Source organism: Hylobates moloch, unplaced genomic scaffold (assembly GCF_009828535.3).
Source record: "Hylobates moloch isolate HMO894 unplaced genomic scaffold, HMol_V3 SCAFFOLD_16, whole genome shotgun sequence".
Taxonomy (NCBI): Eukaryota; Metazoa; Chordata; class Mammalia; order Primates; family Hylobatidae; genus Hylobates; species Hylobates moloch.
The window spans coordinates 74136748-74157118 of NW_026652291.1; the positions used below are offsets into that span (position 1 = coordinate 74136748).

The 20371-nt window shown below is 40.3% G+C and overlaps 1 pseudogene; it reads left to right on the top strand.

Moving 5' to 3' along the window:
• Nucleotides 1-11539: 11539 nt before the first annotated feature.
• Nucleotides 11540-11639, top strand: LOC116456380 (U6 spliceosomal RNA; annotated as a pseudogene).
• Nucleotides 11640-20371: the final 8732 nt, after the last annotated feature.

Sequence of the window (20371 nt, forward strand, 5' to 3'; positions counted from 1 at the left end):
ATATTTAGCAGCATCCCTGACCTCAATCCAATAGATGCCAGTAGCAACTCCCTCCCGATTATGATAACCAAAAATGTCTCCAGACATTGCCAAGTGTTGCAAAGGTCACTTCTCTGATATCACTTTATTTAACTTTCCAGCAACATTTGAAAAAAAAAAAAAAAACCTGACCACCCTTTGTTTAAAAACTTTCTTTTCTGATTGTGTCAAAATTAAAGGGCTGGGCACGGTGGCTCACGTCTGTAATCCCAGCACTTTGGGAGGCCAAGACAGGTGGATCACCTGAGGTCAGGAGTTCCAGACCAGCCTGACCAACATGGAGAAACCCCGTCCCTACTAAAAATACAAAATTAGCCCAGGTGTGGTGGCACATGCCTGTAATCCCAGCTACTCAGGAGGCTGAGGCAAGAGAATTGCTTGAACCCGGGAGGCAGAGGTTGCAGTGAGCCCAGATTGTGCCATTGCACTCTAGCCTGGACAACAAGAGCGAAACTGTGTCTCAAAAAATAAAAAATAAAAAAACCTTTCTCCTCTTGGCTTCTATGATACCACACTTTCCTGTATTTCTTACTCCTGTGGGTCTGATCTTGTTTTTTTCTGCTTTCCTCCTCCTATACCTAATCTCTATTGGAGTGCTCCAGAGGGTGGGTATGTACTCTCTTCTTTTGTTTATCCATATTCTCTTCTCAGGTAAACTCATCCAGGGCCTTAGTTAAAAGTAATTTTTATACACTGATGACTCCCCATTTCTTGTTTCCAGCCATGGAAATAACCAACGTCCCTGAATCTCCAGAATTATGTATCCAATTATTTATGTTACATCTTTACTTGGGTATCAAAAAAAAGATAGTTTGCCCTACGCAATGGCTCCCCACCCCATGCGGCAGAAGGATCCCTTGAGGAAAGGAGTTCAAGGCTGCAGCAAACTATGACTATGATAGCGCCACTGCACTCTAGCCTGGGCAACAGAGAGACCCTGTCTCTAAAAAAAAAAAAAAAAAGAAAAGAAAAAGAGATAGCTTAAATTTAACAGAACTTTTGATTGCTGAACCCCAAACCCTTTTTTCCCCATATATTTCCTATTTCTGAAAATGCCATCACTATCCATCGAATAGTTCTAGCCAAAAACCTAGTACTCGTGCCTGATTTTCTTATCTCTCCACATCTAGCCCATCAGCATACCCTGTAAACTTTACCTTCAAATACATCCTGATTTTGTTCACGTCTATCTCCATTGCAACCACCTTTGTTCCAGCCATAGTATGTTTTACTTGGACTACTGGAATCATTTCCTAATTATTCTCTTGGCCCTTATAGTCTCCACTCAGTATTCAGCATTTTTTTTTCTTTTGTTGAGACGGAGTCTTGCTCTGTCGCCCAGGCTGGAGTGCAGTGGTGCAAACTCGGCTCACTGCAACTTCTGCCTCAGGTTCAAGTGATTCTCCCCAGTAGCTGGGATTATAGGCACCCACAACCACACCCAGCTAATTTTTGTATTTTTAGTAGAGATGGGGTTTCACCGAGTTGGCCAGGCTGGTCTCATACTCCTGACCTCAAGTGATCCACCCATCTCGGCCTCCCAAAGTGCTGGGATTACAGGCATAAGTCATTGTGCCCAGCCAGTAATCAGCATATTTTTTAACATATAGTAGATCATGACAGTCCTTGTTTAAAAATCCTCCAAAGGGCGTAGTAGCCCATCCCAGCACTTTGGGAGGCCAAGTGGGGGCAGATTGCTTGAGCCAAGGAGTTCAACACTAGCCTGGGCAACATGGTGAAACCCTGGCTTTACAAACAAACAACAACAACAAAAATCCTCCAAAGGCTTTCAGTTGCCCTAAAACCCAAATCAAACTTATAACGGTCCTTTCGGGGCTCTGTATGAACAGCTCATTTCTATGTCTTTGTCTCATACTGTTTTGCCTCTGATCCAAACACAAAGGTTTTCTTTCTGAATTTGAATATTTCAAGCTTGATCTGCCTCACGAATTTTGCATTTGATGTTTATTGCCAAGAATATTCTTCCCCTTCCCAAGGCTAATTTCTTCTTTTTTTTGTTTTTCATTTTTTTTTTTTTTTGAAATGGGGTCTCACTGTGTCCCCCAGGCTGGAGTGCAGTTGCATGATCTCGGCTCACTGCAACCTTCGCCTCCCAGGCTCAAGCAATTCTGCCTCAGCCTCCCAAGAAGCTGGGATTACAGGCAGTTGCCACGAAGCTTGGCTAATTTTTGTATTTTTACTAGAGACGGGGTTTCACCATGTTGGCCAGGCTCGTCTCGAACTCCTGACTTCAGGTGATCTGCCAGCCTCGGCCTCCCAAAGTGCTAGGATTACAGGCATGAGCCACCATGCCTAGCTGATTCTTCTTATCAGAAAGGTCTCAATGTCATTGTAGTGGATGATGTTGGTGCCCCAGCCAGATCCCTTTACCAAGCTGGCCTGTCCATACCAGCTGCTGTGAGTGTTCATGGCTATGGACTCATAGTTAATTTATTTTCTAGAGAAATGTCCTGTATTAGTCTGTTTTCACACTGCTGATAAAGACATACCCAAGACTGGGTAATTTATAAAGAAAAAGAAGTTTAACGGACTCAAAGTTCCACGTGGCTGGGGTGGGCTCATAATCATCTCAGAAAGTGAAAGGCATGTTTCACATGGAGGCAGACAAGAAAAGAGCATGAGAGCAAAGCGAAAGGGGTTTCCCCTTATAAAACCATCAGATCTCATGAGACTTATTCACTACCATGAGAATGGTAAGGAGTGGGGGAACCGCCCCCATGATTCAATTATCTCCCAGTGGGTCCCTCCCACAACATAAGGGAATTATGGAGCTAGAATTCAGGATGAGATTTGAGTGGGGACACAGCCAAACCATATCATGCCCTCAGCCAAAGAGAAGCTTGTGAAGTCACACACATCACTACCTTACCTGGGAGGTTACATATGTCACCATTTCCCACTTCCCTATGCTGGAGGCAAACCCATAGCCAGTGACTGACTGAAATAAAAAGGGGAACAAAATGCTGACCTTGCCTTACGGTGGGGCCAAAACAGTAGTCTCCCCCCTCACCTTATCCGCTGGGAGGAATGCATTTCAAGACCACCAGTAGATGCCTGAAACAGCAAATAGTACATTTTCTTCCTATACATATGTATCTATGATAAAGTGTAATTTTTAAATTGGGCACAGTAAGGCTGGGCGCAGTGGCTCACGCTTGTAATCTCAGCACTTTGGGAGGCCGAGGCAGGTGGATTGCCTGAGGTCAGGAAGTCGAGACCAGCCTGGCCAACATGGTGAAACCCCGCCGTCTCTACTAAAAATATAAAATTAGCTGAGCATGGTGGCACATGCCTGTAATCCCAGCTACTTGGGAGGCTGAGACAGGAGACTTGCTGGAACCTGGGAGGCGGAGGTTGCAGTGAGCCGAGATTGCACCATTGCACTCCAGCCTGGGCAACAAGAGTGAAACTCCGTCTAAAAAAAAAAAAAAAACTGGGCACGGGGCACAGTAAGAGATTAACAAAAATAATAAAAATAAAGCAATTACAGCAATATACTGTAATAAAAGTTATGTGAATGTGGCCTCTTTCTCTCTCAAAATATATTTCTGTACTGTACTCAGCCTTCTTCTTGTGATGATGTGAAATAAAATGCCTACATGATAAGATGAAGTGAGGTGAATGACATAGCCATTGTGACATAACATTAGGCTAATACTGACCTTCTGACCATACATAAGAAGGAGGATCATCTGCTTCTTGGTGATTCTGGGTCATCGAGCAGTGATGATGTGCATGGATGTCAGGGGCAATGACTAACAGGTTGGGGAGTGTATACATCATGGATAATGCTGGATAAAGGCATGATTCATATCTGAGGCAGGACAGAATGGGATGGCCCAATATTTTATCATGCACTCGAACAACACAATTTAATACGCATGAATTGTTTATTTCTGGGATTTTTCCATTTAATATTTTTGGACCACGGTTGACTGCAGGTAACTGAAACTGTGTAAAGCAAAACTGCAAATAATGAGAGACTACTGTACTGTGTTGCAACTCATGCTCCAAGGCTGCCTTTGGACCTGGCTGAGGTTAAACTATAGCTGAGATGGTATATTTGCTTACCTTTGCAAGAAATTTGTCCATTTTATGTAAGTTATCAAGTTTATTGGCAAAAAATTTTAATCATATTCCTCTTTTAATATCTGTAGAATTTGAAGCCGGGCACCGTGGCTCATGCCTGTAATCCCAGCACTTTGGGAGGCTGAGGCGGGTGGATCACAAGGTCAGGAGATCGAGACCATCCTGGCTAACAGGGTGAAACCCCGTCTCTACTAAAAATACAAAAAAAAAATTAGCCTGGCGCGGTGGCGGTCGCCTGTGGTCCCAGCTACTCCGGAGGCTGAGGCAGGAGAATGGCGTGAACCCGGGAGGCGGAGGTTGCAGTGAGCGGAGATCGCGCCACTGCACTCTGGCCTGGGCAAAAGAGCAAGACTCCGTCTCAAAAAAATATATATATATATCTGTAGAATTTGTAGTGATGTCACTTCTTTAGTTTCTAATATTGGTAGTCTTCTGTCTTTTTTTTTCTTTTTCTTTTTTTAATTAACCTTCATTTATTTGGGTATGTCTCCTTTATTTCTTGATCACTTAATTTTATTGGTATTATCAGAGAACCAGGTTTTAATTTCATTCATTTTTCTGTATTGCTTTCCTGTTTTCTATTATACTGATTTCTATTCTTATAATTATTATTTCCATTCTCTCATTTACTCTATTTTATTTTGTTCTTTATTAGTTTCTTGAGGTAGAAGCTAAGGTTATTGAGGCTGTTCTTCTCTAATATTGGTGTCTAGTACTACAAATTTCTTTTAAGTACTGCTTTATAGGCATCCCACAAATTTTGATTTTTTTCATTAATCTAAATTATAGGACTTTCCTTTTTATTTTTTATTTTTTGAGGTGGAGTTTTCCTCTTGTTGTCAAGGCTGGAGTGCAATGGCGCGATCTTGGCTCACTGCAACCTCTGCCTCCTGGGCTCAAGCAATTCTCCCGCCTCAGCCTCCAGAGTAGCTGGTACTACAGGCACGTGCCACTAGGCCCAGCTAGTTTTATTTATTTATTTATTTATTTATTTATTTATTTATGTTTTAGAGTCTCACTCTTTCTCCCAGGCTGGAATACAGTGGTGTGATCTGGGCTCAGTGCAACCTCCGCCTCCTGGTTCAAGCGACTCTCATGTCTCAGCCTCTGAGTAGCTGGGATTACAGGCACTTGCCACCACGCCCGGCTAATTTTTGTATTTTTAGTAGAGATGGGGCTTTGCCATGTTGACCAGGCTGGTCTCAATCTCCTGACCTCAGGTGATCCAACCATCTCCACCTGCCAAAGTGCTGGGATTACAGAAGTGAGTCACCGTGCCTGGCGGACTTTACTTTTTTAGAGAAGTTTTAGGTTTCAAGAAAAATTGAGCAGACAGCTGGGCGTGGTGGCTCAGCATGTAATCCTAGCACTTTGGGAAGCCGAGGTGGACAGACAGATCCCTTGAGCCCAGAAGTTTAAGACCAGCCTGGGCAACATGGTGAAATCCCATTTCTACTAAAACTACAAAAAACAGCCGAGCATGGTGGCTCAGGCCTGTAGTCCTAGCTGCTTGGCAGGCTGAGGTGGGAGGATTTCTTGAGCCAAGGAAGTCGAGGCTACGGTGAGCCAAGATTGTGTCACTGCATTCCAGCCTGGGCAACAGAGGGAGAACCTATCTCAAAAAACAAACAAAAAAACAAACAAACAAAACAAACAAATAAAATATTGAGCAGAAAGTAGAGTTCTTATATACCTTTCCACCTGCACCCCATAGGGTTTTCTCTTATTGCTAACATCATGCATAAGTATAGTGCATTTTGTACATTAATGAATCAATATTGATACATTATTATTAAAGTTCATAGTTGACATTAGGGTTCACTTTTCGTGTTGCGCAGTTCCTTAGGTTTTGACAAATGGTGCTTTCACTTTTTATCAGTTTAAAATGCTCAGAAATTTCTCTTTTGATTTATTCTTTATCCCATGGGTGATCTGGAAGCTTGTTATTTAGTTTCTAAAAACCTGGAGATTTTCCAAATAGCATTCTCCTATATAAATACCTAGTTTACTGAACTCTGGTCAAAGGACATAGTCTATATGATTGGAATCTTTTAAAATGTATTCGTGTTTGTTTTATGGCCTTGATTATGGTCTGTCTTTGTAATTATTCCTTGTGAATCTGAAAATAATGTGTATTCTGCTGTTGATAGGTGGTCTGTTCTATAAATGTCAATTAGACAAGTTGGTTGACACTGTTGTTCAAGTCTTCTGTATCGTTACTGATTTTCTGTCTGCGTGTTCTATCAATTATTGAGAGATAAGTGCTGAAATCATTAATAGTGGATTTATTCCCGTAGTTCTAAAGCACTTGGAATCATGTATTTTGAAGCTCTGTTATTAGATATTTAAGAAAGGGAATAGTGGAGGGCAGAGAATCTGATGCTGAGATCAGGAAGGAGACTGAGTTAGTTTTGTTGTTGTTGTTGTTGTTGTTGTTGTTGTTGTTGTTGTTGTTGTTTTGAGACGGAGTCTCACTCTGTCGCCCAGGCTGGAGTGCAGTGGCGCGATCTTGGCTCACTGCAAGCTCCGCCTCCCAGGTTCACGCGATTCTCCTGCCTCAGCCTCCCGAGTAGCTGGGACTACAGGTGCCCACCACCTCGCCCGGCTAATTTTTTGTATTTTTAGTGGAGACGGGTTTTCACCATGTTAGCCAGGATGGTATTGATCTCCTGGCCTTGTGATCCTCCTGCCTCAGCCTCCCAACGTGCTGGGATTACAGGCATTAGCCACCGTGCCCAGCCCGTTTTTTTTTTTTAATTACATATGTGATAACTGAAAATGAATCATGAAAGGACACCAGTTGGGAAGTTTCAAATAAACTGTTCACAGATGACATGATTATCTATGTAGAAAATTCCAAGAAGTCAATTTTTTAAACTCTCCCAAAACTAATAAGTTATCATAGCAAGGTTGCTTGATACAGCTTAATATTTTGGAAACCAATTGTTTTCCTACACACTAGCAATAAACCACTGGAATTTGAAATTAAAAATACACTGCTGTGTACATTAGCACCAAACATTTGAAGTACTTAGGAATAAATCTAACAAAATATGGACAAGACCTAACAAAACTCTGATGAAAGAAAGAAAAGAAAATATAAATAAATAGATATTCTATGTTCATGAATAGGAAGGCTCACTATGATGTCACTAGATGTCAGTTCTTACCGATTGGATTTATAGATTCAATGCAATTCAGCCAAAATCTCAGTAAGTTATTTGGAACTTACTGGAACTTGTTGGAAATCAACAAACTGATTCTAAATTTTATATGGAAAGGCAAAAGACCCAAAATAAAACAATACTGAAGATAGAGAATAAAGTAGGAGGACTGATCTACTGACTTCAAGACTTACTGCAAAGCTACCATAATCAAGAACAAACAGGTCAATGGGATAGAATAGAAAGCCCAGAAAGAGGCTGGAGACGGTGGCTCACACCTATAATCCCAGCATTTTGAGAGCCCGAGGCAGGCAGATCACTTGAGGTCAGAAGTTCGAGACTAGCCTGGCCAACATGGTGAAACCCCATCTCTCGCAAAAATACAAAAGTTAGCCAGGCGTGGTGGCATGCGCCTGTAATCCCAGCTACTCAGGAGGCTGAGGCACAGGCATTGCTTAAACCCAGGAGGTGGAGGTGAACCCAGACCATGCCACTGCGCAATAGACTGGCCAACAGAGTAAGATTCTGTCTCAGAAAAAAAAAAGAAAGTCCAGAAATAGACCCCACCAGTACAGTCAATTGATCTTTGACAAAGAAAACAAAGCAATTCAATGGAGAAAGGATAGTCTTTTCAACAAATGGTGCTGGAACAATTGGACATCAACATGCAAAAGAATGGATCTACACAATGGCCTATTCCTTCATAAAAGTTAATTAAAAAGAACTCACAAACCTAAATATAAGACACTCGATGAGAGAACTTTTATAACATTTGAGAATATCTAGGTGATCTTCACTTAGCAATGAGTTTTTAGATTCAACACCAAAAACATGATTCATGAACGAAGAAATTCGTAAGTTGGACTGTTTGTTAAAATTAAAAATTTCTGCTCTGTGAAAGACACTATTAAAAGAATGAAAAAACAAGCCAGAGAATGGGAGACAATATTTACAAAATACATATCTGATGAAGGATATGTATCTCAAATATATAGAGTCTTAAAACTCAACGTTAAAAAACAAGCAACCAGTTGTACAACATGGTGATTACAGTTAATGACAATATATTGTATTTTTGAAAAATACTTATAGTAGATGTGTTTGTTTGTTTGTTTGTTTTTTGAGATGGAGTCTTACTCTGTCACCCAGGTTGGAGTGCAGTGGCGCAGTTTCAGCTCACTGCAACCTCTGCCTCCTGGGTTCAAGCGATTCTGCTGCCTCAGCCTCCCAAGTAGCTGGGATTACAGGCATGCGCCACCACACCTGGCTAATTTTTGTATTTTTAGTAGGGACGGGGTTTCACCATGTTGGCCAGGCTGGTCTTGAACTCCTGACCTCAACTCATGTGCCTGCCTCGGCCTCCCAAAGTGCTGAGATTACAGGTTTGAGCCACCATGCCTGGCCTTAGAGAGTAGATTTTAAGTATTCTCACCAAAATAAATAAATAAATAAATAAATATGAGATAATACATGTGTTAAGTAGCTAGATATAACCATTTCAAAATGTATTTTATTTTATTTATTTTATTTATTTATTTCTGAGACAGAGTCTCACTTTGTCGCCCAGGCTAGAGTGCAGTGGCACAATTTGGGTTCACTGCAACCTCCGCCTCTTGGGTTCAGCAATTCTCCTGCCTCAGCTGCCCAAGTTGCTGGGATACAGGTGCCTGCCACCATGCCCGGCTAATTTTTGTAGTTTTTGTAGAGATGGGGCTTCGCCATGATGGGCAGGCTGGTCTTGAACTCCTGACCTCAAGTGATCTGCCCATCTTGGCCTCCCAAAGTGCTGGGATTACAGCTGTGAGCTACTGTGCCCGGACTTAGAGAGTAGATTTTAAGTATTCTCACCAAAGAAGAGATAACTTTGTGAGGTAACACGTGTTAATTAGCTAGCTTTAGCCATTTCACAAGGCACATATATTTTAAAACATCGTATTTTACATGAGAAGCATGTAAATTTGTTTTGTTTTGCTTTGTTGAGATGGAGTCTCGCTCTGTCACTCAGGCTTGAGTGCAGTGGTGCAATCTCGGCTCACTGCAACATCTGCCTTCCTGGTTCAAGTGATTCGCCTGCCTCAGACTCCTGAGTAGCTGGGATTACAGGCACGCGCCATCAGGTCTGGCTAATTTTTGTATTTTTAGTAGAGACCGGGTTTCACCATGTTGGTAAGGCGGGTCTCGAACTCCCGACCTAATCATCCGCCTGCCTTGGCCTCCCAAAGTGCTGGGATTACAGGTGTGAGCCACCACGCCCAGCCGAGAAGCATGTAAAATTTTATCTGCCAATTTTAAAAACTGCAAAATCATTTTCTAGTAAGGTTGAGCCAAGTTATATATCTAACAGCAGTGTTTGAGAGTATCCGTCTAACCTTAACTTCGTTGCAGTGAATAATTAAAACAAAACAGGATGTGATATAAATGTGTGTATGTAACATATAATTATAAGCCAATTTGGATGGCAAAAAAGAAAAGAAAAAAAAAGAAAGGGGCTAGGGCTAGGGTTTTCACTGCTAGAAAAAAACAGCAATCCAGTTATGGCCCAAATAATCAAAAACAGGCAAAACGATGTGAATGGACGCCTCTCTAAAGAAGATAATACAGAAGGCAAACAAGCATATGAAAAGGTGCTGAACACTACACAGTATTCCACTAGGGAATTACAAATTATAACAACAATAAAATACCATTATACATCTATGAGAATGCAAAAAACCCAAACTACTGACAACAAATGCTGCTGAGGATGTGGAGACACAAGAACTCTCAATCATTGCTGGGGGGAAGGCAAAATACTAACTCCACTCTGGAATACAGTATGGCAGTTTCTTACAAAACCAAACAAACTATTCACATATAATCCAGCAATTTCACTCCTTGGTATTCACCCAAATGAGTTGAAAACTTACATTTACACAAATATAAAACATATATTTACACACAAAAAAAAATACATAGATGTCTATAGCAGCTTTATTCATAATTGCCAAGACTTGGAAGCAACTAAGAAGTCTTTCAATAGGTGAATGGAGGCCGGACGCAGTGGCTCACATCTGTAATCTCAACATTTTGGGAGGCTGAAGGGGATGAATCACTTGAGCTCAGGAGTTCAAGACCAGCCTGGGCAACACGGCAAAACTGTGTCTCTACAAAAAATACAAAAATTTAGCCTGGCGTGGTGGCATACACCTGTAGTCTCAACTACTCAGGGGTGCTGAGACAGGAGAATTGCTTGAGTCCAGGAGGTCGAGGCTGCAGTGAGCCGAGATTGTGCCACTGCACTCCAGCCTAGATGACAGAGTGAGACCCTGTCAAAAAAAAAAAAAAACACACAGAGGTAAAGAAAAGAAAAAAAAGGTGAATGAATAAACAAATACTATTCAGCCATAAAAAGATAGGAGCTTGCAATCCCAGCACTTGGGAGGCTGAGGCGGGCGGATCACGAGGTCAGGAGATCGAGACCATGGTGAAACCCCATCTCTACTAAAAATACAAAAAATTAGCCGGGTGTGGTGGGGGGCGCCTGTAGTCCCAGCTACTCGGAGAGGCTGAGGCAGGAGAATGGCGTGAACCCGGGAGGCGGAGCTTGCAGTGAGCCGAGATTGTGCCACTGCAATCCAGCCTGGGCGACAGAGCGAGACTCCGTCTCAAAAAAAAAAAAAAAAAAAAGATAGGAGCTGCTGGGAGCAGTGGAATCCCAGCACTTTGGGAGACTAAGGTGGGAGCATTGCTTGAGCCCATGAGTTTAACAGCAGCCTGGGCAATACAGTGAGACTCTGTTTCTAGCAAAAATAAAATATAATAAATAAATAAATACACATGAACTATCAAGTCTTGAGAAGATATGGAGGAAACTTAAATACATATTGCTTAGTAAAAGAAGCCAATCTAAGAAGGCTATATGCTTCTTAGTAAAAGAAGCAATCTAAGAAGGCTATATATGATGCCAACTATATGACATTCAGGAAAAGGCAAAAACTATACAGACAGTACAAGAAAAAAAAAGAGTGGTTGCCAGAGGAGGGTGGGAGAGGGAGAGATGAATAGATGAACACAAGGGATTTTTAGGACAGTGAAACTATTCTGTATGATACTGTAATAGTAAATACATGACAGAGTGCTGTTGGCAAACTCTATAAAACTGTACAACACCAAGAACAAACCACGATGTAAACTACAGACTTTAGTTAATAACGTATCCATATTGGTTCATCAGTTGTAACAAATACTAATGCAAGGGTCTAAAGCACATAAAATTGGAACAATACAGAGAAGATTAGGCCCCTGCACAAGGATGACACACAAATTTGTGAAGTGTTCCATAATAAAAAAAAAAATTTAAAAATAAAACAAAAAATAACAAGGGAAAGCCTATTGAAGTTGCTTTCAAGATGGCCGAATAGGAACAGTTCTGGTCTACAGGTCTGAGCGAGATTGACGCAGAAGATGGGGCCGACAGACACCTCATACAGACGGATGCCCCTCTCGGACGAAGCTTCCAGAGGAAGGATCAGGCAGCAATATTTGCTGTTCTGCAGCCTCTGCTGGTGATACCCAGGCAAACAGGGTCTGGAGTGGACCTTGCTGCGTAGGCCAAGCCTCAGCAAACCCCAACAGACCTGCAGCTGAGGGGCCTCTCTGTTAGAAGGAAAACTAACAAACAGAAAGGAATAGCATGAACATCAACAAAAAGGACATCCACACCAAAACCCCATCTGTAGGTCACCAACATCAAAGACCAAAGGTAGATAAAACCACAAAGATGGGGAGAAACCAGAGTAGAAAGGCTGAAAATTCCAAAAACCAGAACACCTCTTCTCCTCCAAAGGATCACAACTCCTCGCCAGCAAGGAAACCAAACTGGATGGAGAATGAGTTTCACGAGTTGACAGAAGGGGGCTTCCGAAGGTCAGTAATAACAAACTTCTCTGAGCTAAAGAAGCACGTTCTAACCCATTGCAAGGAAGCTAAAAACCTTGAAAAAAGGTTAGATGAATGACTAACTAGAATAATCAGTGTAGAGAAGAACTTAAATGAACTGATGGAGCTGAAAACCACAGTATGAGAACTTTGTGAAGCATACACAAGCTTCAATACCTGATTCAATCAAGCAGAAGAAAGGATATCAATGATTGAAGATCAAATGAATGAATTGAAGCTAGATGAGAAGTTTAGAGAAAAAAGAGTGAAAAGAAATGAACAAAACCTCCAAGAAATATGGGACTATGTGAAAAGACCAAATCTACGTTTGATTGATGTACCTGAAAGTGATGAGGAGAATGGAACCAAGTTAGAAAACACTCTTCAGGATATTCTCGAGGAGAACTTCCCCAATCTAGCAAGGCAGGCCAACATTCAAATTCAGGAAATACAGAGAACGCCACAAAGATACTCCTTGAGAAGAGCAATCCCAAGACACATAATCATCAGATTCACCAAGGTTGAAATGAAGGAAAAAAGTTAAGTGCAGCCAGAGAAAAAGGTCAGGTTACCCACAAAGGGAAGCCCATCAGACTAACAGCAGATCTCTCGGCAGAAACCCTACAAGCCAGAAGAGAGTGGGGACCAATATTCAACCTTCTTAAAGAAAAGAATTTTCAACCCAGAACTTCATATCCAGCCAAACTAAGCTTCATAAGTGAAGGAGAAATAAAATCCTTTACAGACAAGCAAATGCTGAGAGATTTTGTTACCACCAGGCCTGCCTTACAAGAGCTCCTGAAGGAAGCACTAAACATGGAAAGGAACAACCGGTACCAGCCACTGCAAAAACATGCCAAACTGTAAAGACCATCGATGCTATGAAGAAACTGCATCAATTAATGGGTTAAATAACCAGCTAACATCATAATGACAGGATCAAATTCACACATAACAATATTAACCTTAAATATAAATGGGCTAATTGCCCCAATTAAAAGACACAGACTGGCAAATCGGATAAAGAGTCAAGACCCATCGGTGTGCTGTATTCAGGAGACCCATCTCATGTGCAAAGACACATATAGGCTCAAAATGAAGGGATGGAGGAAGAGCTACCAAGCAAACAGAAAGCAACAACAACAAAAAAAAAAAAAAAAAAAAGCAGGGGTTGCAGTCCTGGTCTCTGATAAAACAGACTTTAAACCAAAAAAGATGAAAAGGGACAAGGCCATTACATAATGGTACAGGGATCAATTCAACAACAAGAGCTAAGTATCCTAAATATATATACACCCAAAACAGGAGCACCCAAATTCACAAAGCAAGTTCTTAGAGACCTAAAAAGAGACTTAGGCTCCCACACAATAATAATGGGAGACTTTAACAACCCACTGTCAATGTTAGACAGATCAATGAGACAGAAAATTAACAAGACTATCCAGGACTTGAACTCAGCTCTGGGCCAAGCAGACCTAGTAGACATCTACATAACTCTCCATGCCAAATCAACAGAATATACATTCTTCTCAGCACCACATCACACTTATTCTAAAATTGACAACATAATTGGAACTAAAACACTCCTCAGCAAATGTAAAAGAACAGCAATCACAATAAACTGTCTTTCAGACCACAGTGCAATCAAATTAGAACTCAGGATTAAGAAACTCACTCAAAACCACACAACTACAAGGAAACTGAACAACCTGCTCCTGAATGACTACTGGGTAAATAATGAAATAAAGGTAGAAATAAAGATGTTCTTTGAAACCAATGAGACCAAAGACACAGTGTACCAGAATCTCTGGGACACATTTAAAGCAGTGAGTAGATGGAAATATATAGCACTAAATGCTCACAAGAAAGCAGGAAAGATCTAAAGTTTATACCTGACATCACAATTTAAAAAACTAGAGAAGCAAGAGAAAACAAATTCAAAAGCTACAGAAGACAAGAAATAATTAAGATCAGAGCAGAACTGAAGGAGATAGACAAACACACAAAAAAAACCCTTCAAAAAATCGACGAATTCAAGAGCTGGTTTTTTGAAAAGATCAACAAAATTGATAGACTGCTAGCAAGACTAAAAAAGAAGAAAAGAGAGAAGAATCAAATAGACACAATAAAAAATGATAAAGGGGATATCACCACCGATTCCACAGAAATACAAACTACCATCAGAAAATATTCTAAACACCTCTATGCAAATAAACTAGAAAATCTAGAAGAAATGGGTAAATTCCTGGACACATACAACCTCCCAAGACTAAACCAGGAAGAAGCTGAATCTCTGAATAGACCAATAACAGGCTCTGAAATTGAGGCAATAATTAATAGCCTGCCAACCAAAAACAGTCCAGGACCAGATGGAATCACAGCTGAATTCTACCAGAGGTACAAAGAGGAGCTGCTACCATTCCTTCTGAAACTATTCCAATCAATAGAAAAAGAGGGAATCCTCCTTAACTCATTTTATGAGGCCAGAATCATCCTTATACCAAAAGCCTGGCAGAGACACAACAAAAAATGAGAATTTTAGGCCAATATCCACGATGAACATCTATGTGAAAATCCTCAATAAAATATTGGCAAACTGAATCCAGCAGCACATCAAAAAGCTTATCCACCATGATCAAGTGGGCTTCATCGCTGGGATGCAAGGCTGGTTCAATATATGCCAAAATCAATAAATGTAATCCATCACATAAACAGAACCAAAGACAAAAACCACATGATTATCTCAATAGATGCAGAAAAGGCCTTTGACAAAATTCAACCAGCCCTTCATGGTAAAAACTCTCAATAAACTAGGTATTGATGGAATGTATCTCAAAATAATAAGAGCTATTTATGACAAACCCACAGCCAATATCATACTGAATGGGCAAAAACTGGAAGCATTCCTTTTGAAAACTGGCACAAGACAGGGATGCCCTCTCTCACCACTCCTATTCAACATAGTGTTGGAAGTTCTGGCCAGGGCAATCAGGCAAGAGAAAGAAATAAATGGTATTGAATTAGGAAAAGAGGAAGTCAAATTGTCTCTGTTTGCAGATGACATGATTGTATATTTAGAAAACCCTATTGTCTCAGCCCAAAATCTCCTTAAGCTGATAAGCAACTTCAGCAAAGTCTCAAGATACAAAATCAATGTTCAAAAATCACAAGCATTCCTATACACCAAGAACAGACAAACAGAGAGCCAAATCATGAATGAGCACTCATTCAGGATTACTACAAAGAGAATAAAATACTAAGGAATCCAAATTACAAGGGCTGTCAAGGACTCCTTCAAGGAGAACTACAAACCACTGCTCAACAAAATAAAAGAGGACACAAACAATGGAAGAACATTCCATGTTCATGGATAGGAAGAATCAATATCATGAAAATGGCCATAGTGCCTAATATAGTTGATAGATTCAATGCTATCCCCATCAAGCGACCACTGAATTTCTTTACAGAATTGGAAAAATCTACTTTAAATTTTATATGTAACCAAAAAAGAGCCTGCATAGCCAAGACAATCCTAAGCAAAAAGAACAAAGCTGGAGGCACCACGCTACCTGACTTCAAACTATACTACGAGGCTACTGTAATGAAAATAGCATGGTACTGGTACCAAAACAGATATATAGACCAGTGGAACAGAACAAAGGCCTCAGAAATAATACCACACATCTACAACCATCTGGTCTTTGACAAACCTGATGAAAATAAGCAATGGGAAAAGGATTCCCTATTTAATAAATGGTGCTGGGAAAACTGGCTAGCCATATATAGAATGCTGAAACTGGATCCCTTCCTTACACCTTGTACAAAAATTAACTCAAGATGGATTAAAGACTTAAATGTAAGACCTAAAAGCATAAAAACCCTAGAAGAAAACCTAGGCAATACCATTCAGGACATAGGCATGGGCAAATACTTCATGACTAAAACACCAAAAGCAATGGCAATGAAAGGCAAAATAGACATATGGGATCTAATTAAACTAAACAGCTTCTGCACAGCAAAAGAAACTATCATCAGAGTGAACAGGTAACCTACAGAATAGGAAAAATTTTTTTCAATCTATCCATCTGACAAAGGGCTAATATCCAGAATCTACAAAGAACTTAAACACATTTACAAGAAAAACTAACAACCCCCTCAAAAAGTTGGCAAAGGATATGAACAGACACTTCTCAAAAGAAGACGTTTATGCAGCCAAAAGACAGATGAAAAAATGCTCATCATCACTGATCATCAGAGAAATGCAAATCAAAACCAAAATGAGATACCATCTCATGCCAGTTAGAATGGTGATCATTAAAAAGTCAGGAAACAACAAATGCTGGAGAGGATGTGGAGAAATAGGAATGCTTTTACACTGTTGTTGGGAGTGCAAATTAGTTCAACCATTGTGGAAGACAGTGTGGCGATTCCTCAAGGACCTAGAACTAGAATTACCATTTGACCCAGCAATCCCATTACTGGGTATATACCCAAAGGATTATAAATCATGCTACTATAAAGACACATGCACACGTATGTTTATTGTGGTACTATTCACAATAGCAAAGACTTGGAACCAACCCAAATGTCCATCAATGATAGACCAGATTAAGAAACTGTGGCACATGTACACCATGGAAAACTATGCAGCCATAAAGAAGAATGAGTTCATGTCCTTTGTAGCTGGAAACCATCATTCTTAGCCAAATATCACAAGGACAGAAAACGTCACATGTTTTCACTCATAAGTGGGAATTGAACAATGAGAATACATGGACGCAGGGAGGGGAATATCACATGCCCAGGCCTGTTGGGTGGTGGGGGGATGGGGGAGGGATAGCATTAGGGGAAATATCTAATGTTAATGACAAGTTCATGGGTGCAGCAAACCAACATGGCACATGTATACCAATGTAACCAATCTGCACGTTGTGCACATGTACCCTAGAACTTAAAGTACATGAAAAAAGCCTATTAAAAAATGAATCATGATCCTTTAGACAGGTAGTAGCTAAAGGATCCTCATATCCTTTAAAAGGATTACTATAGTCAAGCAAAGTGCTATGATACTGACTTGAAAATTTGAAAAATAGCTTTATCCATCATATCTATGTTAATTAATCTCATGTCTAGCCCAGTCTAGAATGCTTCCTTGCATGTGACTGCTGGAAAGCTACTCTAAGATGCTTCCCTAGAATTCAAACTCATTCTATCAAAAACTGAACTTACTTATTCACCAATTTCTTTAGTACCATCAACACTTTCCTCTTTCTCAACTAGTTATTTACTAGATTTTGCAAACTATTTCCTACTTCTTCAAGCCACCCTTTTCCATCTATACTGCTTTACCACATACATTTATTTATTTATTTATTTATTTATTTATTTATTTTTTGAGACAGGGTCTAACTCTGTCACCCAGGCTAGAGTGCAATGATGCAATCTTGGCTTACTGCAACCTCCACCTCCTGGTTCAAGTGATTCTCATGCTTCAGCTTCCTGAGTAGCTGGGATTACAGACATGTGCCACCATGCCTGGCTATTTTTTGTATTTTTAGTAGAGACGGGTGGGGGGTCCCACCATGTTGGGTAGGGTGGTCTCGAACTCCTAGCCTCAAGTGAACCACCCACCTCAGCCTCCCAAAGTGATGGGGTTACAGGCATGAGCCACAGAGCCCAGCCTTTTTATCATTTTTCAATTAGATTAACTAGTTTTGCAAACTTGAGAATTTTGATTCTGAAATGTATTTCCAAATTGATGAATGAAAGTGTAAATCTAATCTCATCACTCCTGTTTAACTTTCAATATTCATTGACTATAGAATCAAGTCCAAGGTACTTAATTAGGAGATCATTTATATTGTCTGGCATGGTGTGTCATGCATGTAATCCCAGCACTTTGGGAGGCCAAAGTGGGAGGACTGCTTGAGGCCAGGACTTTGATACCAGCCCCGGCAACATAGTGAGTCCCCAACTCTATTTTTTAAAAAGACCTTTCATAATCTCTCCAACTTCATTTCCCACCACTTTCCATGTTAAATTTTATACTGTGATACTAAATTGCTTATAGCTCCTTACAGTATCTCACCCCCATATTGATTCCTTTATAAGGAATTCTGTTTTCTCTGCACCTCCACCCTCATCTCTTCACCTTGCTAAGTCTCATTCATACTACAGGAGGCATTATCTCCTTCAGATTTTCCTGACTCTGTCTTCCTCATCCCCTGAACTCGCCTCTCCCAAAGCCATTTCTCAGTTTACACATTGTGATGATTAATTTTGTCAACTTGGCTGGGCCATGGTGCACAGATATTTGGTGAAACATTATCCTGGATGCTTCTGTGAAGGTGTTTTTTTGATGAGATTACCATTTAAATCACCAGACTTTGAATAGAACAGATTACATTCCATGTGTGTCCAAACACAATTCTTTTCTGAGGGTTGCCTGCCTCTTCCCTCAGATTTTGGACTCACTAAAAGTCCACAACTGCATGAGCCATTTCCTTACAATAAATCACTGTCCCTCTCTCTATGTAGTCTCTGTGTGTACACACATATCCTGTTGGTTCTGTTTCTCTGGAGAACCCTGATTAATGCATATGGTATTCTCAGCTACTTGTGTGCCTAATTGTTATTCATTATTTTATTTCCAGAACTGATCAGTGTGTGACACATTGCAGAAGCCTAATATTTAGAGACTTAAGAATATTAATGATCTGACATTAATAGACTTGATAATATTAATAATATGACATTCCTTTTTTTTCCCTGTAACAAAAGAGTGGTTCATTTTCTTCTTCTCATCTTCATCCATATTTCTGCAAAAGCCCAGCTTATATGAGGGATGAGGACATAGACAATATCTTTGATAATCATTTTGAGAAAAGAAAAAAGCTCTAATTTATCTCTTTCATTTCTTATAGACAGGCAACTGTTAGAACAATAGAAAATGAAGAAATGGATATGTTGGTTATGGTGGTGGTGGAGGGGAGTAGGGGAAAACTTACCTGTTGTGGTATCAAAAGTTTAAGGAAAGAACATTAATGAGTTACTTCAGGTATGTTAGGAAAAAAGGAAAAAGAATAGGGAGAATTAGTCCTAATGTTTGAACTCACTGCATAAAACAGAGAGAGAGAGACAGAGAGAGAAAAAATCAGCTTACTAAAAGGAAAGAAAATATGAGGTTTCTCTTTATCCCGGAGACTGTAAGCACCCAGATAATGGGCTTTAAAAAATGGAGGAAATGAACTTTACTCAATGAAAAATATTATAATTTTTCTCTAAATTTATTCTACTAATTCATTACATGGTTTGAATGTTCTCATTGTGGTAGTCACTATCCTGCTTTATTTCTTATTTCCTAGCCAGGAAAATCAACTTTTTCCTTTGTTTTACACATAATTTGATTTGGCTCTAAGCCTTTGCACAAGCTATATACTTCCCGATTGGAGTATTTACTCTGATAAACTGTACACTCTGTTTTTGTCTCATAGATTTTTATGGTATTTTATGTTCATAAATATGATTCAAATCCTGACTGAAGCAAAAAAAAAAAAAAAAAGCATTTCAAAGCCGAATCTGTAACAAACTTCCTGAGAACACTGTCTGTTCATTACAGCATACATAACGAAAATTTTGTGAATATTATAACCTCTGTTGTTCCAAGTTAATTTACATTCAACTTTTCCATTTTGTTAGTTTTCACAGCGTCATGCTCTGTCCCCCAGGCTGGGGTGCAGTGGCGCAAGCCATCGTAGCTTACTGCAGTCTCCACCTCCGGGGCTCAAGTGATTCTCCCACCTCAGCCTCCCTAGTAGCTGGGACTACGGGTATGCACCACCATGCCCAGCTAATTTTTTTGATTTTTAGTAAAGTCAAGGTCTCGCTATGTTGTCCAGGCTGGTCTCGAACTCCTGGGCTCAAGCGATCCCACTGCCTCAGCCTCCCAAAGTGTTGGGACTACAGGCGTAAGCCACCGCGCCCGGCCTTTTTCAGTTTTTTAAACTCTCTTTTGTACACTTACTAAAGGATAAGTTCCTTTCGTTAACTTTAACCACAAATTTAGGAACCCGTCAGCACCTCTTATTATGCCTATTCTCTGGGGTGTATTAAAAAATATTATCGCTCATTACTCAGCACCC